Source organism: Chrysochloris asiatica, unplaced genomic scaffold (genome assembly GCF_000296735.1).
Source record: "Chrysochloris asiatica unplaced genomic scaffold, ChrAsi1.0 scaffold00181, whole genome shotgun sequence".
Lineage (NCBI taxonomy): Eukaryota > Metazoa > Chordata > Mammalia > Afrosoricida > Chrysochloridae > Chrysochloris > Chrysochloris asiatica.
Window position 1 is genome coordinate 2,040,564 of NW_006408699.1, and position 25,563 is coordinate 2,066,126.

The 25,563-nt window shown below is 41.8% G+C and overlaps 1 protein-coding gene and 1 pseudogene across 2 annotated transcripts in view; one reads left to right on the forward strand and one right to left on the reverse strand.

Annotated features, from left to right (window-relative positions):
- Nucleotides 1–25,563, forward strand: part of RBMS1 (RNA binding motif, single stranded interacting protein 1) — a 267,850-nt gene that overhangs the window by 123,941 nt on the left and 118,346 nt on the right. The window lies entirely within an intron of this gene.
- Nucleotides 2,838–4,261, reverse strand: LOC102817819 (annotated as a pseudogene).

The following is a 25,563-nucleotide window of genomic DNA, read 5'->3' on the forward strand; positions in this document are numbered from 1 at the left end:
AAAAAAATTGACGTAAGTGTGATTTACAACATTTTCGCTTATTAGTTCTATAGTTGTGAACACATTTCTTAAGCTGTGTTTTGGAGTGTACTGTTGTTGTTGTTAACTGCTGTCGAGTCAGGTCTGACTCATAGTGACCCTGTATAGAGTTTATTTTATAAGCCAACCTATTATTTGACTGGAAGGTAACTTTTGAAATCCAAGTTCAAAAGTTATCTTAGGCAGTGGACTGGGTGATTCATTTCTACTGGTCCAGTAAGTCTGGCCTTTTTTTGGAGTTTGAGTTTTGTTCTAAATTTTTGTCCTGTTCTATCCTGGGTCTTCTGTTGTGTCCCTGGTCAGACTGTTCAGTGGTAGCTGGGCACCTTCTACTTCTTCTGGTATCAGATTACTGAAGGTTATGATTCATGTGGGCTGTTGTTGTTGCTGTTGGTAAGTACTGTGGAGTCGGTTCTGACTCATAGTGACTTTACACAGGGTTTCCGAGGCTGTAAATCTTTATGAGAGCAGAAAGCCTCATTTTCCTCCCGTGGAACAGCTGGTAGTTTTGAACTGCTGACCTTGAGATTGGCAGCCCAACTCATAACCACTATGCTACTAGAGCTCCTTCTTGTGGGCTATTAGTCCTATAGAAGTCCTGGTGTGGATAAGCACCGGACTATTAACTGCAAGGTCAGCAATTCAGACTGACCAGCTGTTTCTCGGAAACTCTGTATAAATTTGCTAAGAGTTGAAACTGACTCAGCAGTACATACAACAACAACATTAGTCCTGAGGACTAGTTTTTTACTTGAAGCCTCTGATTACCTTCATTCTCATTGAGTAGAGACCAGTAGTTAATGTCTTAGATGACAACTGACAAGATTTTAAGACCTTGGCTGCTACTCACCAATCTAGAATGTGTAGAACATAATCTTTGTGAGTTATGTATACTAGTTCACTTACGTTGTCCAAGACTTTGGTCCCAAGCCTTATAAACACAGCAAACTAATAGTGTAAGTTATTTGGAAATATCCAGAAAGTCTCTCTCACTGTGCCCCCGTGTGAATTGTTATGTGTGCATGTCTGTGCATATGCCTACAGATATGAGGGAAGCTTCAGAAAGTTCATGGGAAAATTGAATTAAAAGGTAATGGAATTTTTCCTTGAACTTTCTGAAGGGCCCCCCCCCCCCAGTACATCAGTATGTGCCAGTGCATATAGATACGCATTTCTAGACTCATATCTATAGCCACTTCTAGCCATGTCACCATATACATATCTTTTGGTTGTATTTACATTGTTGCAAAATTGTGTTTGTAATGTATGTTGTTGTTGTTAAGTACCATCGAGTCGGTTCCAACCCATAGTGACCCTGTGTATACAGTTTCTGAGGAGCAGCTGGTGAGCTTGAACCACCGACCTTGCAGTTCAAACGGCTTTGCAGTCTGGTGCAATAACCCACAGTGCAGCATTTGCTAATATTCTCCTCTTTGTTTTCCATGTACTTTTTAGTGTCTTTATTTACCCTGATCAGATTGTGCTAACTTAACGAATACCTGACTTTGTCTTTTGAGTCACCAAAAATAACAAGTGTCTACTGTCTAGAAAGTATTTACCTCCTCTCTCTCTCCCCCGATCTCTGTTATTGTTGTTGTAGTCCTGGTGTGGCGCTGTAAGGTAATTCTCTGGAACTGCAAGGTGGTTTGAACTACTCACCTTATGGTTAGCAGTCCAGCCCAGTGCTTATCCTACAGTGCTTCTCCAGGACTCCTTCCCATCAACAGTAACCATCCAAGAACTCTGCTTTCTGACTGTACATGTATTGACTTTTTATGACTGAGATCATACAGCATTTGTCTATGATGGACTTTACTCAGTATAATGTCTTCCAGAATCATCCATGTTAAAAGATGTTTCACAGACTCATAACTGTTCTTTATTCTTGTTGTTGTCAAGTGCTGTCAAGTTGGTTCCGACCCATAGCGATGCTATGCAGGGTTTCTAAGGAAAGGCTGGTGAACTTGAACCACCGACATTGCAGTTCAAACGACCTTGCAGCCAGCGCATTAACCCACAGCACCACACTAGGACTCCTTACAGTTGCTTAGTATTCCATTGTATGTACCACAGTTTGCTTATCTATTCATCTGTTGATGGGCACTTAGGTTATTTCCATATTTTTGCTGTTGTGAATAATGTAGCAATGAACATTGCTCTTATATGTCTAGGATATATATATAGGAGTGGGATTACTGGTATTTCTTTTTTAAAAGTGCCATACTATTTTCTGTAGTAGTTGTTCCCTTTTACAATCCTACAAGCCATGTGGTTCACGTCTGACGCTGTTCCTACAGTCCACACCACACCATTAGAGAGATACAAATCAAACCCACAATGAGATACCCTGCAAAAATGGCAATGATCAAAAAGAAAAAGAAAAATATTAGCAAAGTTGTGGGGAGACTGCTACACTTACTACATGGCTTGTGGAGCAGTTGGTGAGCTTGAACTGCCAACCTTGTAGTTTGAATCAGTTTTGCAGTCTAGCACATTAACCCAGAGTGCTTTGAGAGAAACCTTCAAAAGTGTGTAGACCTAGATGGAAGGTATGTCTAGAAACAGTAGCTTCATATTCTGATATTTTTTGTTTAATAAAGGTTTCTATGATTTTAATTTTTTTGGATTGGCTCAAACTTTATTTTGGAAAAGACAAATTTGCTTTCATTGGGGCCATGGGCAAAAGAGGGTACCCTAAACAGTAGACTCCCCAGGGTAGGCTGAGGGCTGGGCCAAGCCTTTGGTGTCCCTGCACAGTCAGGGGCAGGTATGGGCTGGGAGGGGATCATAGTGGCCGTTCACTTGGGCAGGACGTCAGAAGATTTGGACACCAGATTCCCAGCACGGGTCTCAATCTTCTTCACAACCACAGCCTTGGTGGAGCTGGTGCAGCTAAAGGAGCTGGAACCTCCTCCAGAGCTGAAGCTGGACTGGAAGGAGGTCAGGCCGTAGTGGACACTGGGGCTTGTTAAGACCCCTGTAGGTTGAGCTCAGGGCACCAGACTAGCCACTGGTGGTCTTTGTATGAATACTCATGTTCTGCATCCCAGATTCAGGCGGCTCTCCTCACCCTCCGGCAGCTTGCGATAGGTAGCGATCTTGATGTTCATTAGCTCCTGGTACTCCCGCAGTTCCTGCGTCATGTCCTCCTTAGCTCTAACACCTTGTTGTTGGCATCTTTAATGGCCAGCTCTCCACGCTGCTCAGCGTCATCCATATTGGTCTCCAGGGAAGCTTTCCGGCATTTGAGGGCATCGATCTCAGCCTGGAGCCGGCTGGTAGTTTGGTTCATCTCGAAAATCTTGGCTTTGTATGGTGAAGCACCCTGTGCTTCCTAGCCAGTGTATGAAGCTCCTCATACTTGATCTGGTATATGCTCTTGGCCTCAGCCTGGCTTCGGTTGGCCATCTCCTCATACTGGGCCTTGACTTCAGCGATGATGCTGCCCATGTCCAGGGAATGGCTATTGTCCATGGATAACACCACGGATGTGTCTGAGATCTGGGCCTGCATCTCACTGAGCTCCTCTGCATTCAGCTGCTGAAGAAAAGTTCATCTGTTCGGTCAGTTCTTCTAGGAGGTACTCCAGCTCTACCTTACTCTCATAGAAGCTTCATCCACATCCTTCTTGATGAGCACAAATTCATTCATTCACCATCTCTGCTCGCTTTATTGATCTCTTCCTCCTACTTATTCATGAAGTCCTCCACCAGCCCCTGCATATTGCCCAGCTCTGCATCTCCAGCTGCCACGTGAGGTGTTTATGTAGTTCTCAAATATGTTGTCCATGTTGCTCCTAGAGGTAGGTCTTCTGCTGTTGCAGAAGGCTTCACTTGGTCCCCAGCATCTTGTTCTGTTGTTCCAGGAACCATACCTTGTGAATGAAGGAGGCAGACTTGTTCAGGGTCTTGATCTCTCCTTCTCCTGGGTGCGTACAGCCTGGAAGTTGGGGTCCATTTCCTGCTGAATGGGTCTCAGCAGGCTCTGCTTCATCGTGATGGCCATGATGCTCCCCCATACCTCCGTCCCCACTATAGCTCCTGGCCACACCCATGCTAGCTCCCAGGCTGCCCTTGTAGCTGCTGCTGCTGCTGCCCACTTGGCAGAAGGACCAGGAGCTGATTCAGGAGACAGGCCCACTTGTGTAAGAGCAGCAGCTTCTGAAGTCCCGGGGACCAGAGGTGGACACCTTGTAGGATTTCTGGGTTACACTGATGGACATGATGGAGGCTGAAGAGGCAGCAGGAGAACTACACAGAAACTGGAAAAGGAGCCAAGAAGTTGCTTCTATGTGGGGGGTGGTTTCTATGATATTTATGGAGTCCTGGTGTGGTTCTGTGGAGTCCTGATGTGGCGCGCTGTAGGTTAATGCGCCAAACTGCAAAGCCGTTTGAACTATAAGATTGATGGTTCAAACTTACCAGCTGCTCCTGGGAAACCCTATTAAGGGTCACTGTGGGTCAGAACCGACTCAGTGGCTCTTAACAAGTGTGGTGCTATAGGATCAGCACTGAACTGCTAATTGCCAGGTCAACAGTTCAAACGCGCCAGTCACTACTCAGAAACCCTATATAGGGTCCTTTTGAATTGGAACAGACTCACCAGCACTTAACAATGATGGCAAGTTATTTATTGTAGTACTTTTGACTTACCCTAGTACAGTTATTCCCTGGATTATGAACAAGTTCCATTCCTAAATATCTCTAAGTAGAAATTTTATGTAAGTTAGGGATGGTTTCAGTGTAAATAAGGTCAGTTAGTCAGATTGTTGTTGTCGTTGTTAAGTGCTGCTGAGTTGACTCTGACCCATAGCAACCCTATCTTGTATAGGGTTCCTGAGGAACAAGTGATGAACTTGAACCACCAACCTTGCAGTTCAAACTGCTTTGCAATCTAGCGCATTAACCCACAGCGCCACACCAGGACTCCATTTAGTCAGATGTTGTCTTAATATATAGTGTATCTTTCTATGCCTAAAAAACATTAAGGAAGTAATTCCGGAGTCACTGAAACATTTTTAACATAATAGTACTCGCATTGCAAAGTAGTACCTGTTATTACAAATGTTTGTGTGGCCCTTGCACTTTTTGATATAATAGGGTTTTGGGAGGGCATGGGATGAAATCACAGATGTATTCTACCTTACTTGACACCTGTGGTTGGTTGGCAAATGGAATTTTCAGTTGACCAGGTTTGGCATCTTGTTGATTGTCACCATCAAGTTACTTTACCCTTTAATTTTGACTGTACTAAACTTCTTATTAGGGTAATAATACAAAATGTACAAGAAAAAGTTATTTTTTCCACATTCTTGACATCGATTAATTGCTAAATTTGGTTTTAGTTCTTTAAAAGGGATGTGGAAAACTGGAGAGGATTAAGAGAAATGCTAACAAGATACTAGATTTCTAAAAGGACCTTCATCTTCTCATTGTTTTTTAGTCAAATGTTTAAAGTCAATAATCCCAATGCCTACTAAAATAGTATTGACTATCATGATACATAATCAAAGTTTACATAGGAATTATTCATACATTTCTTAGACTATCTTTATCTAGGGTGGACTGACCAGGATTTTCAGTGAAGGGCCAGATGGAAATTTTTTTAGGCTTTATAGACAATAAGGTCTGTGTCACAGTTACTCAGACTGCCTTTGTAGTGCTAAAGCAGCCATAGATAATACATAAATGAATAGGTTTGTTTATGTTCCAGTGAAACTTTTTATCTACAGAAACCAGGGGCAGAAGAGATTTGGCCTCAGGACAGTAGTTTGCAGACCCCAAGTCATGGTGTTGGAGGAGAATATTGAAAGTGTCATGGGCTGCCAAAAAAACCAACAAACAGATCTGTGTTGGAAGAAGTGCAGCCAGAGTGCTCCTTGGAGGCCAGGATGGCCAAACTTCATCTCTCATACTTCAGACATTGTCAGGAGGGACCAGTGGATAGTGAAATATATCATGTTTGGTAAGGTGGAGGGTCAGAGAAAAAGAGGAAGACCCCCAGCAAGATGGGTTGGCAAAATGATGTGGGGTGAAGCATGGCAACAATTGTGAGGTTGGCCCAGGACAGGGCAGTGTTTCATTCTGTTGTCCATAGGGTCACTATGAGTCGGTACTGATTTGATGGTGCCTAAGGAGCTCTGGTAGCGTAGTGGTTACGAATTGGGCTGCGAACCTTAAGGTCAGCGGTTCGAAACTACCAGCTGCTCCGTGGGAGAAAGATGAGGCTTTCTACTCCTGTAAGGATTTACACCCTCGGAAACCCTGTACAGGGTCAGTATGGGTCGGAACAAAAACAACAACAATACTTGTGAATGCAATCACATTTGAAGCTAGATGCCTTACACTGGTAAGCGCTGTTGTGCATGGATATATACGGAAATCATATATTTCTTTGTGGTTTTTATTTTGCAGGACAATAGGTATTTCCTTATAGAAATAACGTAAAAGTGTGAATGGCTTTGGAAGCATCCACTTTCAACCATGACCTTCAGGGACCTTATATAAATACCTGGTCTCCTGTAGTGTTTTACCCAAGTCCATATCTGCTGTTAACACTTTAATTTCTGTCCTTCCTTCCCAGTCTGTTTTTCCTTACTCTCCTTCAAGCCTTTGTTAGACTCTCAAAAATGGATATGCAGAATTCTGTCTTTTCACACTTAAACTCACATTCCTCCTAAATTGAAGTTCAAGGTCTGCCTCTTCCCGGAAAACATCTTTGTGATCTCCATTTTCTACAGTTCCAGCTATTATTACATTAGAACAGCATTCTGATGTGATGGTTTTCCATCAACTGCTTTTTGTTTGGGATGTGTGGGTGGAGTGTGGGGAAGCAATAATACCCTTTGTATTCAGAAGGTGATGAGTTGCACCACCACCCATTAAGGCATCAGATTACCTCTGGGGACTGGGGAATGCAGTGAGTTCCTGTAGTTATTAGGTAAGCTGTTCAGAACTGGGAGAGTCTTGTCCATTTGCAAATTTGTTTTGAAAGCTGTTCCAGAGCTGTAGTTTTATAAGAATGTGAAGTGATACTAAAGCTTAGATTTCTTGAGTCTTGTGCAGTAATTTAAAAGATGTATAAGTGTTCCATTATAGGTTCCTCACTGTTTTTATGATCAACCTTCATTTTTTAAAAAGGTTACTTCCTTTTTTGGCTGTTGTTGAGGAATACAGAAGCGCTGTCTGGGATGGCATGTTGTTGTTGTTGTTAAGTGCCGTCGGATGGCATACAGTCTAAGAAACAACAAAAAAGAGCTGAATTAGGCACTTCTCTGTACAAAAGTATTTCTCATTATGTATATGTTGCTAAGTGCCTTTGAATCCCTTTAGATGGAGTCGATTCCGATTCATAGCGACCTTATGCACAACAGAAGGAAACACTGCCCTGTCCTACCCCATTCTCAGAGTCCTTAAGCTTGAAACCGCTGCTGCTGCCACCATGCCAATCCATGTCCTTGGGGGACTTCCTCTTTTTCTCTGACCTTCCACTTTACCTAGCATGATATCCTTCTCCAGGGACTGGTCCCTCCTGACAATGTGTCTGAAGTATGAGAGACAAAGTCTGGCCATCCTGGCTTCTAAGGAGCATTCTTGCTGTATTTCTCCAACATAGATCTGTTTGTTCTTTTAGTAGTCCATGGGTACTGGTGTGGTGCGGTGAGCTAATGCATCAGACTGCCAAGTTGTTTGAACTGCAAGGTCGGTGGTTCAAGCTCACCAGCCTCCTCCTTGGAAACCCTATACAGGGTCGCTATGGGTCGGAATCAGGGTTGGAATCGACTCCACGACACTTAACAACAATAACACCACAACTCAAAGACATCAGTTCTTCTACAGTCTTCTACTGTTTACTGTCCAACTTACACATGCATATGAGGCTATTGAAAAAATACCTTGGCTTGGGTCAGGCGCACTTAAGTCATCAGACTTGACATCTTTGCTCTTAAACACTTTAAAGAGGTCTTGTGTAGCAGATTTTCCTAATGCAATACGTTGTCTAGGGTTTCAAAGAAGCGGCTGGTGGGTTTGAAGTACCAACTTTTCAGGTAGCAGAGCAGTGTTGATCCTACAGCACCACAGTAGGACTAGTCATGATGTATAGTTATAGCCTACTGTTCTGTTTTGTTTGGGTGTGTTTTCATTACCGACTAGATTGTTTAATAGCTTTGAGCACTGGAACCTATATTTCTTTGTAACACAGTGTTTATATTGTATGTCTTTGTGGAGCATATTTGTCTTTTCCGCCCCCAGGTTTTGTTTAAAATTTCTGTTTCCTCATTGCACTTAAAACATGGATTTACTCATGTAGAATATTTTCAAAAGCACATGCAATGTGTGAAGCCAGGCAAATTTCAGTGCTGTGGAGTCGGTTCTGACACATAGCGACCCGTATAGGGTTTCCAGTGTTGTAAATCTTTCGGGAGCAGAAGGCCTCATCTTTCTCTTGCAGAGTGGCTGGTGGGCTTGAACCACTGACATTGTGCTTCACTATTCAGTGCTTACCTTACAGAGTCATTATGTAAGACTTTTTAAAAAACCACCAGTGCTATCTCAGGGAGCTCTGGTAGCATAGTGGTTACGAATCGGGCTGCAGACCTTAAGGTCAGCGGTTCGAAACTACCAGCCGCTCTGCGGGAGAAAGATGAGGCTTTCTACTCCCGTAAAGATTTACACCCTCGGAAACCCTGTACAGGGTCGCTATGGGTCGGAACCGACTCGATGGCACTTAACAACAACAACAACAGTGCTGTCTCAGGAGAGGCATTACCTGTAACTTTTTTTCCAAAATAAGGTTGTCAGATTTACAAAAGCAGCCACTTTCTGAAATGTTTTGTCACGGTTGGTCGTATAAACTAAAAGATCCAGACAGTTTGTAAAATGCACATGGAATTAACTCCATGTCCCGGGACATGAACACAAAGATCTTGTCTAATAATTGTATAGGAGGGGCTCTGCGGAAGCCTCTCCCTGGGGGGAATCATGTGAACTGACTTGTTTATATTTGTACCCAGTGGAGTTCTTAACCTAGGGCTGAACACTGAACTCTACTCAGCTAGCAGGGAGGCAGGAAAAGCTCTCACATCTGATAGAGGAGTGGTAGGAAGCGTCTGATCTGGGAACCGGAAGTAGCTTGGATAAGCTGATGCAAAAGAGGATCTACAGGGTGCGGCCAGAAAGTGTGCAGTTTTAGAACTAGCAGACGCCTTTTCCTGTTGGCAATTGAAAAGGGGGCCAAATGTGATTTGGAAGAGTTGGAAAGCTAGACTCTGGGGAGCAAGGGGCAAGAAGATGGCAGCTTTGAGTGGTGCAGACCCAAAGCCAACGTGTGGAGGTGCAAGTGGTTTAGGAGCTCACGTACCACATGACTTGTAAATAACTGTGGTGCAGTCCTTCCAGAGAGACACCAGGGTCTCTGAATTTCAAAGGCACAGTGTCATGGTGGTTCTGTCCTTTACATCTCAGTTTCCTAAAGTGTGGTCCCTAGGACCCCCTGTGTGAACCTCCTGGGGGTACTTATTAAAAGTAAACTATTAGGCCCCACCACCACAGATAGACATAGACTCTGTGGGGACATTTTTAAGGTCTCTAGTGTGGTGCTGTAGGATCAGCATGAGCCTGTGAACCACAAGGTTGGCAGTTGAAACCCTATATAGGATCTGTCTTTATGAATCGGAACTGGCTCGACAATATCAGTTAACAACAACAACAGGAGTCCTTGACTGGCACACTATTTATTAACCAGAAGATTTAAATACTCCCAGAGGCGCCTCAAGAAAAAGTACAGACCATTTGCTTCAGAAAGACCATGGCCTCGAACTCACTATGGAGCAGTTCTACTGTGCACACGAGGGGTCACCATGAATCAGAATTGATGTGACAGCAGCTAACAATAAGATGATTCAGAAGCACAGTAAAGTTGAGGACCACTGGATGGAGTATCTGAAGAATGGTTAGTTCTGCCTGCTTGAATCTTTCAGTGACTGTAAAAATGGCCTTCAGGGAGCTATCTAACCTTAAGGCTGGTTCCTGTGAAGTCAGGTCAGACTTGCTCCAGTCTTCAAACTTTGTACCAATTTTGACACGTCCCTCCAATGACTCTCTCCTACTCTGCTGGCTTCAGTTTGTTGCAATGGCCACACAGAACTCACAGACTGTACACCCAGGTTTATTAGAGAATAATAGAGTGTTCTTAAATCAGGTTCAGAAACGACTCAGGATACTCAGGACAGCCCTTTCTCAGCAGTGCCTGCAGGAACACCCTCAGCCTGGCCTCTGCCCTTTGCAGGCAAAAGTGTTACAAAGGACCATGTGAAATAGTAGTTCACTATACCACAGAGATGAAGAATGAACTCTCTTGTAAAGCAGTGTTCTTAAGTCCTCGATTAATGTGGGCAGGCAATGTAAATGGGTGCCAATTAGAGAATGACAAATTTATGAGTAACTGAGTCAAAATGGTTGTTGGTTGTTAAGTGCTGTCAAGTCAGTTCTGACTCTCAGTGACCCTGTGTAGGGTTTCAGAGGAGCGGCTCGTGAGGTTGAACCGCCGACCTTGCAGTCCAGCGTATTAACCCTAAGAGCCACACCAGAGATACCTATTAAGGCTGTCAGAAAAGCTAACAAACAGCCTGTGTTCGGTGGAACCTTGGTTAGCCAGAGCGCTAGGCTAGCTGGACTGTAGAGGCAGTCATGAGTTCTTATGGGAAATTGGGAACAGTTTCAGAGATCACTCTGCCTGCAGATGTGCTCCAATACCAAGGCCAGCTGTAAACCCCAGGGTTCACAAGAAAATCTCTGAAATCCAGGGTAGGAAAAAGCTGTTTTTTACTTTCTTTTTCTGTAGGAGTTTTGTTATGTATTGTTTTAAGTAGCTGCCTGAGGTTTGTGGGTATGAGATCCGTGGCTAGCTCTATGTCTTTTTGATGGGGTAGGAGGATGAAGATGAAGACACGGCTGGCAGGTAGGGGAGATTCCTGAGTATCTCAGGGCACAAAGCCAAGGAGGCTTCAGAAGTTCGTGGAAATTTTTCATTATCTTCTCATTCCAATTTTTCATGCACTTTTGAAGCCCTCTTGTTCAGTGAGTGATGAGAGTGAGTTTCCAGTTTTCCTTCCTTCTTTGTCTCTTGTCCTCTGTCTCTCTCCTGTGCACACAACAAGACAAGACTGCCATGGCAAAAGAAACAGGAAAGGTTCCAGGGCTGGTACTGTTGCAGAAACCTCCTTCCCAAGCTGGACAGCTGTCCAATTAAGGAGGCAAGCAAACACCATCTATCAGACAATGCTGTGTTGTCTAGCACCTTCCCAGTGCTTTGTTCTGCTTGCTTAGCTACACAGTTGTAGATTACAGGTAACTTTTAGAAATTGTATTTAGTGATTAAAAAAGCTTTTGCTAAAATCTAGAGGTTTATTCATTTCTTTTAAGGGAAGAATGCAAAAAAGAAACATTGATAAGATAAAAAGAATAGTTGGTGTAATGCAGTCTCTCTTGCCTCCCTCAGTCTTTTCCCGTCATTAACGCCACTCTCAGCCCCACCTAGTGCAGCTAATGATGATACTTGGCTGTCTTTTGACTACCTTATATAGATCTAATGAATAGCTGGAGGGGAAGAGTGGCTGGGAAAATCAAGGGGCAGAGGCAGTGTTAGGATTTGATAAGCCAGACAGTGTGAATATCTTTTGTATAAATTTGTTGAAAGTAAGCATGCTTGTACATTAGGTAGGAGGCATGCTTTTCTGTTTCTCAGATGAAAGCTAGAAAGAATGGTGATCTATATAGACTATCAAACAATTAACTTTCAAAAAGATACCCTTACTTGCAAGATAGGCCCAAGTTAACAAAAGGAAGTGCAGTTGGGAAAAAAAAAATCATAAAGCCTTGCATTTTAGTGAAAAATAATGATGGGAATCTAAATCAATTAGATACATGAGAAGTCCTGGGTGACTGGTTTGACCAGAAATTAATATAAGCCAACAAGTGATTTTCACTGCTTGAACCATTAATACAATGTTTATCTACATTAATAAAATGACAAAATGGTAATGCTTAGATGAAGAAATGAATTCATTCTACTTCACAGACAGTCTACAACACATCAAAAGTTCTGATCTAAAAGTTTACCTCTAAGTTGGAATTTTTGAAACCAGAACATATTTTCTCACAGAAACTTTGTCTTCTGGTAGTTTGATTCCCAGGTTTTCCTACTGAAATGTTAGGAATGGTGGTTAAGTTCCCAGGTTAGCCCAGAAATTCTGAAATTCTCTCATGGAATTTTAGAACTTAAGAGTGCCAGTTTGAGTCCTGAATCTCTTGTGAGCCAAGGGTTGTTGTTTGATACATTAGGTAGAGGATAAGTTGCCTTTCTCACATTTGATTGATGATAGTGAAAAAATGTTAATTAAATGGCTGGTTGCTCACTCCCCGCCCTCTTTCTAGGGAGCCTCAATGGCATAGTGGGTTAAACATCAGACTGCTTTCCACAAGCTCAGCAGTTCAAGCCCACCAGCCGATCCATGGAAGAAAGATGAGACTGGCGCTGCTGTAAAGATTTACTGTCATGGAAACCCTAAGGAGCCAGCTCTGCTCTGTCCTGTAGTAGGGTCGCTGGGACTCAGAATTGATTTGAAGGCAATGGATTTGTGTTTTTTTTGGTAATTCTTTCTGTAACCATCTCAAATTGCCCTGTTCTCACATGCTGCTGCCTATTGTTGTGAAGTGCCAACAAGTCAGTGATCATGTAGAAGAGCGGCTATGAGTTGGAACCACCATCCCTGTGGTCAGAATTCCAGTGCTGTTTTATAGTGCCACACAGCACCAATTCTCCCTTTTACTTCTCCTGTTCTCTCTTTCTCTTCCTGTTCATTACAAGTCTCCATTCTCTTCCTGCTGTTCATCTTGGCTGTGTTAGATGATGGCTATTTCACGCCATCATATCATAGAACTGTTGGGACTCTAAAAGGGGGTTCTAACCCAAACACATCTCTAAAAGGAATTTCAGGTGATAAAACCAACCCAAGTGAAGAAGTCTATGGAATATGAGGGACTTGAACAAGCCAGATTTACCAGGGAGTCTCACCTAGGGAATCAGCTCCTTGAGGTTCACCTTAGGAAACTATTTATATGACGTTGTTGTTGTTGTGTGCCGTGGAGTCGGTTCCGACTTATAGCGACCCTGTCCAGGGTTTCCGAGGCTGTAAATTTTTATGGGAGCAGAAAGCCTCATCTTTCTCCTGCAGAACAGCTGGTAGTTTCGAACTGCTGACCTTGCGGTTCAAAGCCCGATTCGTAACCACTACGCTACCAGACCTAGGCTAGTTATAATCTTAGAACTGATAGTGTCTGCATGGGCCCGAGTCTTACTGGTCATTTGGGTACCAAATGTGAGCGTGGACATTGAGAAAAATAAGCTCCAGGTGTAGCTAGCAATTACTGAGCATTTCTTACAAGCTTGACGTAACTTCTTATGATCCAGAAGAGATGGAACCATTCTCCCCCTTTTACAGGTGAGCAGATGAAATTTGGAATTGTTAAGTAATCTGGCCAGGGTCACATAGAGAATGGTAATAGATAGTCTGACTTCAGAATCTGTTCTTTTAACTTAAATTGCTCTACTGTCCTTTAGGCCAAAGTTGATTATTGTTGTAGAAGTATCAAGGGGGATATGATATAATGGTGTTTGTTGTTGTATGCTGTCAAGGTGGTTCTGACTCATATAGATAGTGTACAGAGTTTCAGAGAATGGCTGATGGGTTTGAACTGCTTACCTATGGTTACAAGTCTAGCCCTTATCCTTTATCCTAAAGCATCACACCAAGCTCATGGGTTTATAATTATTACTGAATATTTAAATTTGTATAAAAGGAGGAGACTAAATTTGTTTTATGTTGTTGTAGTTTGAAATGTTTTAGAAATCAGTTTGGTTATCAGTTGTCTTCAATGATTATCTATCCCCCACCTCCCACCCCAAGCCTTATCCCCCCTCAAGTTAGTTTCCTGAGGCTAATCAACAAATTATTACAAACTTAGCCTAAAACACCAGAAATGGGTGCTCTCACAGTTCTGGGTGCTAGAACATAGAGAACATAGTGTTGTCAGGGTACTGCTCTCTGACCATTCTAGATAGCAGATCTGTTCCATGCCTTTTTCTTAGCTTTTGATGTTGCTGACAATTCGTGACTCTTCTTGACTTATGTACCATTACTCAGTTTCCACCTTCATCATCATCACATGTCATTTTGCCTGTGACTCTGTCTCTCTGGATTAAAATCCAGTTAAGGTGGTACAGATGGTAAGTTCTTGACTGCTAAAAGAAAGGTTGTTGTTAAGTACCGTGGAGTTGGTTCCAACTCATAGCGACCCTGCACAGGGTCTCTGAGGCTGCAAATCTTTACAGGAGCAGAAAGCTTCATCTTTCTCCCGTGGAACAGCTGGTAGTTTCTAACTGCCAACCTTGAGGTTAGCAACCAGATTCATAACCACTGTGCTGCCAGAGATAGTTTGAACACACCAGGTGCTCATCGGGAGAAAGATGTGATAGTTCACTTCCATAAAAGTTGTCATTACGTGCCATTGAATTGGTTTCAACTCATAGCGCCTTGTATAGGATTTCCAAGGAGTTACTGGTGAGTTTGAACCACCACAGCCTTAGAAACCTTATGGGGCAGTTCTGTGTCCTTTAGGGTCTTTGAGTTGGAATTGAATTGACTACAGTGAGTTTGATTTGGTCTTATACAGACTAGCCTCATTTTAACCAGTTGGATTTGAAATAGGAGGATCACATTCTGAGGTTCTGTGGAGGACATGAATTTTGGGGTGACACTATTCAGTCTTTATGCTTACAGAAGACTTTTTTCTTTGGATATAAAACTGGATGAGGTGACCCTTCAGTTAAATTTTTTTCCAGGTCAAAGAATGAACTAGTATCACAACATAGTGGGTGATTATGTATAATAATTTTCTATACATGTTTCTATTACAAAGCTCAAATTTTTTAGAATTAAAGCTACGATGATCAAAATCAGCCTTTAGGGAACACCAGTTTCTACTCTTTGTCTGTTTATATTTCATTTTTCACTTACTGTGTGTGTGTATATGTGTGTGTGTGTACCAAGCACACACACAATGTATCAGTTATTTCTGGCTAAAATTGCATTTAAATTGATTTAGAATTGCTATGTTGTTGTTAAGTGCTTTTGAGTCAGTTCTAAGTCATATATACGGTTACTGAGGAATGGCTGGTGGGTTTGAACCGTGATTAGCAGGCCAGTGCTTATCCTATAGCGCCGCCCCAGGACTCCTATACTGAAAACCTACCATTGCCATGGAGACAGTTTTGACTCATAACATCCCTATGTAGTTTCCAGACTCTCAAACCTATATGGGAACCTCATCTCCCATTGAGCAGCTATTGGGTTTGAACCACTAACCTTGCAGTTGGCAGCCCAGTGTCTAATCTAATTTAGTGTTTATTAAAGAGGAGGTTTCTTCTAAAGGAGTAGCATTCTCTTTGTAAAACCGTGCTGCTGGGGTAAGAAGGGGGTGTGATTCGGATAAAATAATTTTATAACACTACTTAGATGACTCCATTAAGAAGTTAGTCTTCTAAATATCTTGCCATTGTACATGGCTCTAAGATTTAAAATGAATTTAAAGGATTGGAGTGAAAGTGTCATTTTTCAATTGAAAGTCTAATAAAGCAACTCCTGGCAAGAATGAATAACAACAACTGCCTGACCAGATGCGGCCATTACCAAAAGCAAGGAGATCCCACAGTGATTACCTCTTCTTGAAGGTTTATAGTAATTCTGATTAATCTGTTTTGAAAAGACAGATACCCATGTATCCCATGTATCCAACAGCAATAAGATTAAGATTATTAGGATTCGTGTTTTTTTCTAAATTATAATTCTCACTATCAATCATAATTTGTCTAGTATCCCTAGTGTTTTGAAGTCTCAACTAGGAATTTTAAAGAGTCCACCTGTCAGAGAGTTGGGAAATTGTTCCAGATATGCTTCAGTCTGCAGAAGAAATATAATAAATCTGCAGTGAAAGTACAGATCTTGTTTCAGCTAGGAAAGTGATATATGATTAATGCATTTTACCCAGATGTCAAACTCCTTTCTAAGATACTTAGGTTCCACCACCATCTAGCCCCAGCCAACTTCACCCATCTCATTATACTCTAGAGCTGTCTAACATACGGCTTTTTATTTGCTGTTACAGTTATATGACTTCTAATACACGTCAATCTGTGTTTGTGTCTTCACCAAACACATAAAACTCTTGGTTTAAGCTCAGAGTTAGAGAGTGTAATTGTCAGGCAGAATATGGTACCATGTCCCAAGGGGTTTACAGACTAGTGGGGGGCGGGGTGGCAAATGTAGAAGCACCATCTCAGAAAGTGTTACACTTTTATCAAGATTAAAGTATCTCATATTGAGAAGACTTACAGGGAAGAGATTTGCCAGAAATGTTTTCTAGTGGTGGTGTTCCTTTGTAGTTAGATCTGGGCTTAGTATTGGAGAAAGGAGGGGCAGGTGGATCAGCAAAGTTCAGTCTTTTGCAACCAGTTTTTTTGAACCCAACCGTTTGGTTATTTTTTTTTTTTTTGGGTCACTTCTTGCCTTTGTAGCCCCTTCCCCCCATTTTGGGTAGCCAGTGTCCAAGTTGCCCATCCCTGTCTACTCTGTGTGTGGAGGGGGTGGGAATGATTCTTGCTGTAAGGATTTGTTCCCTCTTTTGAGTTACTGCATCCATAGGTATAGGTCCTTTTGGTTATGTTTTGTTGATGGGAGTTAGGAAGCTTTTTAGTAACCATGACATAGATACACTGTTCATAGCAAAGGTTAATTTTTCTAAAAATCTGCTAGAACAGTTATATATCACGTAAGGTTTCCCTGTCCACCAGTACTTCCACTAGCATGCTCCTGAAAGAGATGGTCAGGCAGATCCTATTTTGAGGCCAGACTGCCATCTCCTTATTAATTTTACGAACGTTGCTTTGCTTGTTTTCTTATTTATAAAATGGTGATAACCATATCTACCTTATTGTGATTAATGTAGCCTAGTGAATTATGAACTGGGCTGCTAGTGGGAGAAAGATGAGGCTTTCTGTTCCAGTAAAGATTTACAGCCTCAGAAGTCCTCATACAAGGTCTCTGTGAGTCGGAACCTACCACCTTATTGTGATTAAGTGAAAGAATGCAAGCAAAGCACTCAGCATAGTCCTCAAAACATAATAATTACTAGATAATATTTAGCTCCTGGTGTGGCGCTATGGGATCAGCACTGGACTGTGAACCATGAAGTCAGCAATTGTAACTCATCAGTTGCTTCTTGGAAACCCTTTACAGGGTCATTATGAGTCTGAATCAACTTGATGGCACTTAACAACAACTTTACAACACAGTGGCTCACATTTCCAGTTCCCTAGTGAGGAAGATGTTTTCAATACATTGTCATGGCTTATAAGGTGCCCCCTCCTGGGTTTTGCTTATTTGGCTGTTTTTGCTGCTTAGATTACTTTGAAAGTAAGAAAATGACAGTATTATTTGTTAGTTGCCATCAAGTCAGTTCTGACTCACGGCTACTCCATGTGTTGTCAGAGTAATGTATGTGTTCAGGCCCAACTAAAATGAATAAAGATAATGAAATCTAACCTCCCCTACCCCTAAATTAAAGGGAAAACATTCATTAAGTTTGACATTTCATCTGTTTCTTGATGGATAACGGCTAACAGGGATTTGCTCATCAGCTATTATTACAAGGCCATATTGAATTTTTTTTTGCAATAAGGGAGACTGGAGATAAAGTTAAGTTAGTCTGTAATGCAGGCAAAAGTTTCCTTTTGTATTTCTGGGGAGCACTAAGTGAAAGAAGCAGTCCAAGATTTGATGGATAAATTCTGATTTTTACAACTTACGTATCTTTAAAAATATATTCAGTACTGTTAACGGATGGTGTATGGAGGGGATTATAATCATTGTCATGAAATAAGGTATATGATTTGTTGAATGTAAAACTGATGATCTGCCCTGTAAACTTTCACTCAATCCACAATAAAAACCTTAGGGGAAAAAAAAGCAAATAAATGGGGTGGGGGAAAAATATATGTATATACATATACACATACACTCAGGCAGAAGGCAGAATTAAATTATCTCTTAGTTTGATTAAAAGGAGAGAGAGAAAGGTAGCTTAGCTACTCTTGAGTTGACTCACACATGGAGACCTTCCGTCCAACAGAACGAAATGTTGCCCGGTCCTGCTATTGCAGACATGTGTGAATCTCACCGAGGAGCTCACTGACCCTCACTGGCTCTCTGTTTTCACCAAGCATGATTTCTTCTCTAGCTATTGATCTCACTGATCATGGATTCAAAGCAAGTGAGTCAGATAGTGTTCTGCTGTGATCACTAAGGTTTCTTCTCACTTAAAAATGGTTTTTATTGTGAATTAAGTGATTTTTTTATAGACCAATGTCAGCTTTCCATTCAATAATTCATACACTTCTTGTTTCCCAATAAGGTTTTCAACAACTGATTGTCAGCCATCAATCATCAGACCTTTCTTTGTAGTTTTTCTTAGGAAGCTCCACTGAAACTTGTTTACTATGAGGTATAGCTTCCAGCATTATAGTTACTCACAAGCCACCACCACAGTATGACAAACGGACAGACAAGTGAGGTGATGTTTTAAATTGAGCTAAGTTGCAGGAAAGGGCTGAGTGGCTGATGGGGTGGCCTTTATGCCTTGCAGATACAGAGAGACTTCTGCTTCCCGATGTAACATGAAGAAGGGAAGTCTGCTGTTGTGTTTGGTTCTCTTCTTTAAAGAATTAAAACATTAAAAAATAAAAACAAAACCCCCACCATTCCTCTTAGCTGATTCCTTTATCTGATGCTTTGATTTTAAAATTTAGCAGAGAGTACTGTTTTGAGATTAAATCTAATCCAGGTTAGAAAGTCTCCAAAGACTTGATGCTTAGGGATTTGTGTGACTCTGCTGGTGTAGAGAAATAGAAGTTTAAAAGCTATTTGGTCACCTCCTCTGTTTTCATTTTTAGCAAAATGGTGTTTTCTACTTTCTCTTGACTCTGAGATCTGGGTGCAACTGCGGACCACACCTATCTAGAGAGTAGCTCCTGCCTGCTCTGTCGGGATTGTGCCCATAGTGGGATTTGGGCCTGGGTTTGCTTTCCCTTTCCTGTGCTGGAAATACCCAGTGGCTGCTTTGTATTTGCTGTGGAGGAGGGGAGGGCAGAGAACTAGAAGTATGCCTTTATTAGTTATTGAGTGGAGTCTCCTGAAGTCAGTTTCTGCGCAGGCATGATATTAGTCATAAATTTGTTTCTTTGTGGTAGGTGGAGAAGGGATGAAGTTACTTTGTTTTGTTGTTTTTTTGTTCTAGTTGTTATGTGCCGTGGAATCGGTTCCGACTCATAGCCACCCTGTACAGGGCGAGGCTATAAATCCTTATGGGAGCAGAAAGCCTCATGTTTCTCCCGCGGAACAGTTGGTAGTTTCGAACTGCTGACCTTGCAGTTCGCACCCTGATTCGTAACCACTACGCTACCAGAGCTCCTTTTTGGTCTTGTAGATTTAAGGAACCCAGTGTGGGTATTAAACCCACTGCCATTGCATCCTTCCAAATCACGGCGACCTATAGGATACAGTAAAACTGCTCCATAGGGTTTCCTAGCCTGTAAGTCTTTACCAAAACAAACTGCCACATCTTTCTACTGCGGAGTGGTTGGTGAATTAGAACTGCTGACCTTTCATGTAGCATTCTAACACCCCCCTATACCACCAGGACTCCTTAATACATACTGACTATTTAAGAGACCTGCATTCAGTCCTGCATTATGTTTGGGCTCATCTAGAAACTTGTTGTTGTTAGGTGCCATCGAGTCGGTACCTACTTATAGTGAGCCTATGCACAGCAGAAAGAAACACTGCCCGATCCTGGGCCAACCTCACTATTGTTGTCACGCTTGAGTCCATCAATGCTGCCACCTGGCCAATCCCTCTCGTTGAGGGTCTTCCTCTTTCTTTGACCCTCCACCCTACGAAACATGGTATCTTTCTCCAGCGACTGGTCCCTCCTGACGATATGTCCAAAGTATGAGAGACAAAGTTTGGCCATCTTGGCCTCCAAGGAGCACTCTGGCTGCACTTCTTCCAAAACAAATCTGTAGGGTCTTTTGGCAGCCCATGGCACTTTCAATATTCTCCTCCAACACCATAACTTAAAAGCATCAATTCTTTTACGGTTTTCCTTATTCACTGTCCAGCTTTCACGTGCAAATGAGGTTATTGAAAACACTATGGCTTGGGTCAGGGGCACCTTAGTCCTCAAGCTGACGTCTTTGCTCTCCAACACTTTAAAAAGTTCCTGTGCAGCAGATTTGCCTAATACATCGTTTGATCTCTTGATTGCTGCTTCCATGAGTGTTGATAATTGATCCAAGAAGAATGAAGTCCTTGACAACTTCAATCTTTTCTCTATTGATAAGAATGTTGTTTATTGGTCCAGTGGTGAGGATTTTTGTTTTCTTTACATTGAGATGTAATCCATACTGAAGGCTGTGCTCTTTGATCTTCATCAGTAAATAAGTCCTTTTCACTTTCAGCAAGCAGGTTGTGTAATCTGCATATCTCAGGTTGTTAATGAGTCTTCCTCCAATACTGATGCCACGTTTTTCTTCATATAACCCAGAATCTTGGATTATTTGCTTAGCTTACAGGTTGAATAAGTATGGTGAAAGAAGCTTGTTAGATGAGCAGAATGACTGAGCCAGAATCTATATTTTAACAATGCAGGTTATTGGTAAGCATATCAAAGTTGTAGGTTTGTAGCCCATTCTTTTTCAACCTATAGTTAAGGAGCTCTGGTAGGGTAGTGGTTACAAATCAGGCTGCGAACTGCAAGGTCAGGAGTTCAGAACTACCAGCTGCTCCACGAAAGAAAGATGAGGCTTTCTGCTCCCATAAAGATTTACAGCCTCAGAAATCCTGTTCATGGTCGCTGTGGGTTGGAACCGACTCGACAGCACTTAACAACAACAACAGTTAGTAACCACAGCCACCACCCAGCTGTCAGTGGAGGCTTGGGTGTTGCCAGGATTCGGAACATATTTCAGCAGAGCTTCCAGATTAAGGACTAGGAAGAAGAACCTGGCAGTCTGCTTCCAAAAAGTCAGCCAATAAAAACTTTATGACTTTATGGTTCACAACAGACCGATTCACAGTCAGACACGCTTGGAGTCACTGTGAGTTCAAATTGACAGTGCAGTTGGTATTGGGATGAGTCTATTTAGTAGGTTGCTACCAGTGATTTGGTTTGAACAGAAATAGATAAAAAAGATAAAAATTGAATACATTGTTTATGATAATAGAATTTTGTTTTAAGTTTTATTTTGTGCTTTTATTCATATACAAAATTGAAATCTCAGACAAAAGTTTAAGGTGGATTTTAGCACTCCCCCCCCCCCCCCCCCCAAAAAAAAATACAGCCACTGCCCTAGGCAGCATCTGACAGTTTCCCCTTGGAGTGACTCTACTCACACACAGTTATATGCAGATATGTAGAGATGCATGCACACAGATACATGATAAAAGAGCTATACACTATTGTCATTTCCTTTCTGTAATTATCCTTATTGTATCAGATAGCTGTTGGCTCTTACCATGAGAAAAAAGTAAACAAATGTAAACATAAACTTTTGATTTATATGAACTTTAAAATATTTCCCATTGATGTTATTTTACTTTGATTATATATGAATCTGGTGTAAGCAGTTAATGTATTTGGCTGTTTACTAGAGGGTTGGAGGTTCAAGTCACCCAGAGGTGCCGCAGAAGAAAGGCCTGGTGATCTGTTAATAAAAATCAGCCATTGAAAACCTTACGGAACATAGTTCTACTGTGTGTTACATATGAGGTCGCAATGGTAGTGAGTGCTGTCGTGTCAGTTCTGACTCCCAGCAAATCTGTCCAGGGTTTCTGAGGCTATAAATCTTTATGGGAGCACAAAGCCTCATCTTTCTCCCATGAAGCAACTTATGGATTTGAACTGCTAACCTTATGGTTAACAGCCCAGCTAGTAACCCACTATACTATCAGGGCTCCTTGAGGTCGCTATGCATCGGTAGCAACTTGATGACCCTTTTTAAAAAAGAAGTATTCAAGTCACAGCAATGTTAATAATATTGCTTCATTTTTCAAAATTACTGTGGAAAGAGTTCAAATACTCCTTCAGTTTCCTGAAAGTACAGATAATCTTGTTTTTCTCTAGGGACTAATTTGTGAAAATTCTAATACCATAATATTCATAGATCCCTCTGCATCAGAAAAAAACCTTTAGTATAAATAAATAACAATAAATTTGGTTTGGGTTCTTTGTGTGGGTGCACTGCTTACTAATCTAACTTTTCCAATTTAATGTTTAATCATTTCATAATGCTTGAATAAGTATTGCATAATGTGGAGAAAATATATTTTAAAATAGGTAGTTTCCACCCTGAGGACTTTGCAGTCTCAGCGATAAATTCAGTATTTACAAGAAATGTTAGGAGATGATACAAACTGTACTGTACGTTGATTTTACAAAACAGCTGAAAGGAAGTTGTCAGCACTGGAATACTAACTCCACTGGTGGTGAGGCAGGAAATTCAAACACTGCTGGGTGTTCTGGAACTGTCATGATAAAAGTAATGTTTCACTTCCCTTTGCTGCTGTTGTTAAGTTCCTTCCAGTGGATTCCAACTCATAGCTACCCTGTATAGGGTTTCTGACGAGCGGTGAGTGTGAACTGCTGACCTTGCTGTTAGCACTCCAGTGCTTTATCTTACAGTACCACACAAAGAAGATTTGTTTGTCGTCCCCCCTTCAATTTATTATAAGAAGGAAAAGAAGAATTTTTTCTTGTCCCCTTTATACAGTTCTGTAAGAAAACTGGTATGAATCTGAAAATTCACAGGAGAAGAAGAGCATGCTCTGCATAACCCCATTCATAGTTCAGAAGTATAACAGATTATTTGTATACCTGAAGTCCAGCAGGATTGTGTGTCTACCGTGTTCCAACGACTAGTTGTTTGGGTGTCATTTGTATATGGTTTTCAGTTTACTTTTAAGTTTGTTTTGGAGCTATTCCAGGATTTTTCTAAATATGAGATGGAATATGGAATGCATCTTTTTATACTGACACATGTTAAAACAAAGAGGTGCCTAGCTACTACCGACTTGAAGCCAATAGCTCTAAGAGATTGAGGTGATTCAGCTGTAATAGTATTTTCATTTTAAGTACTGGTGTGGTGCTTTAGAATAAGCTCTGTCTGGACTGCTAACCGTAAGACTGGCAGTTCAAACCTACCTGCCCTTCCTTGATACCCTATACAGGAATTCTGTCAGTCGGAATCTACTTGACAGCACTTAACAACAACATTTCATCTGTACTTACTTTTTTTCCATAGTCATCTGTGACTGAATAGGAAATCAGTACTAAGCCTAAGTGGTGTAGGGAAATGGTACTGCAGTATGAGTTCTGCACAGTATGCCAGAATTCTTCCTATCTGGGGTCTGCCAGTTTTAGCTTCTTGCTCCATTTTACTGGCGATGTGGCACACAGATAGGAGTCCCGAGGGGTGGCTGGGTTTTGTCTTGATATGCCTTAGCTGGAGACTTAGAGAATTGAGTTCTGTGTGGCCATTGCATGAATTATTGAACCCAGCTGTGTAGAAAGTGCCTGGGAGGGATGGTTAGTGCGTTATTTTGCAGTTGCAGTCAGAGCTTAGAAATCATCCAATCTAACCTGATCATTGCGCAGGAGAGGGACTGAGTGGCCCAGAGAGCACTTGAAGTCTGGTGGATATTCTGATTTTCCATCCAGTCATTTTTCTCTCACGACATACCTTCTTTTTATAGAGCGTGGAAGAGGGATTTCCCTAGTTTCACTTTTGGCCACAAGATATCCTCTTAATTTATGGTTTTAAAACTCTTTTCCTTGACGATCTGTACGATAGAACCTCACCCCTCTGACCCCCAACAACAGTTTTGCCAGAGCCTTCCCAGTCTGCGTGGTTACTTCACTGGCTTTCATGAAGAATGGTCATTCCATCTATATCTTTTTTGGTGCCTCTCCTGGTGTGGCACCGTAGGATAGGCATTGGACTGCTTACCACAAGGTTGACAGTTCAAACCCACCAGGCAGGCCGTTCCATTCCTTAGGAATCTGAATGGACTGTATGGCATATAACAACAACAGCCTCCTCTCTGCCCAGTCCTCCTTCCCCTAGGATTTCTATTTCTTTTACTCTTACTGACTTTCCATTAACATTCAACCTACTCAACTGTCTATCTACCACTCTCTGAAGCTTTCCTCAATCCCTTGACTCTTTCATTCTTCTTCCTTCCTATCTTCCCTATTTTGAACTCTTACTATTTGTAGAAGAATGCCACAGAATTATATGTGATGCCATTAAGGGTAGATAAGGCTAAGACTCCTGGTGTGATGCTGTAGGATAAGCACTGGACTATGAACACACAAGGTCAGCAGTTCATATCCACCAGATGCTCCTCAGAAACCCTGTACCGGGGTCACTATTGGTCAGAAGTAAGTTGATGGCACTCAACAGCAACAACAATGACAAAGGCTAGGAGCCACTGTTAAAGTTTTTCGCCTGAAGAATACATTCTCAAGAAACTCTTGAAGCCTTGTCTTAAGCCCACCATTGTCTTTCTTGGCCCTCTAGGTTTCTGTGAATAATGTCCATGTTAATACCTTCAGTCTAGTATCTTTATGTTGAATTTTAACTCCCCTCACCCAATGAAAAAAGGAGCTCTCTGGTAGGGTAGTGGTTACAAATTGGGCTGTGAACTGCAAGGTCAGCAGTTCAAAACTACCAGCTGCTCTGTGGGAAAAAGATGAGGCGTTCTGCTCCTATAAAGATTTATAGCCTCGGAAACCCTATTTTCAGGGTCGCTTTGGGTGGGAACCGACTCGATGGCAGTTAACAACAACAACAACCCAATGAAATGCTGTTACAAAAACTAGCACAAGACTCATGGTGTTTTTTGTGGCTTAGAATTCGCAGTGGGCAGCTTGGTGCATCACTGTGATTCTTAGAAGAACCTTTGGAGGAAACAGAACCAATGGTCAGTTCTGCATTCCGGAACACAGCGACAGACACATAAAAGATAATTGTATGATAAGGAACCTGGTTTCCTGGTGGGACCAGGAAGTAGACGTTGACCTCAAAGTTCACACGTTCCAATAAAGTTGTTACTTTCTACTGTAGGTTATCAACACTTGATCTTTCTTCTCACCCCCCTCTATCACCTCCCCAAAAATCATTTGTCCAAGTTGTTTCAATCTCTTAAGACATCTCCCCTTGTATTTAAATTGCTTTTCAGTTTTATAACATGATTTCTACCAGTCATGTGCATTTAGCGAATATTAAGCTACTTAATGCACATCTTGACTTAAATTTTATCTGAAGACTAAGAAACTGATTACGATGTGGAGC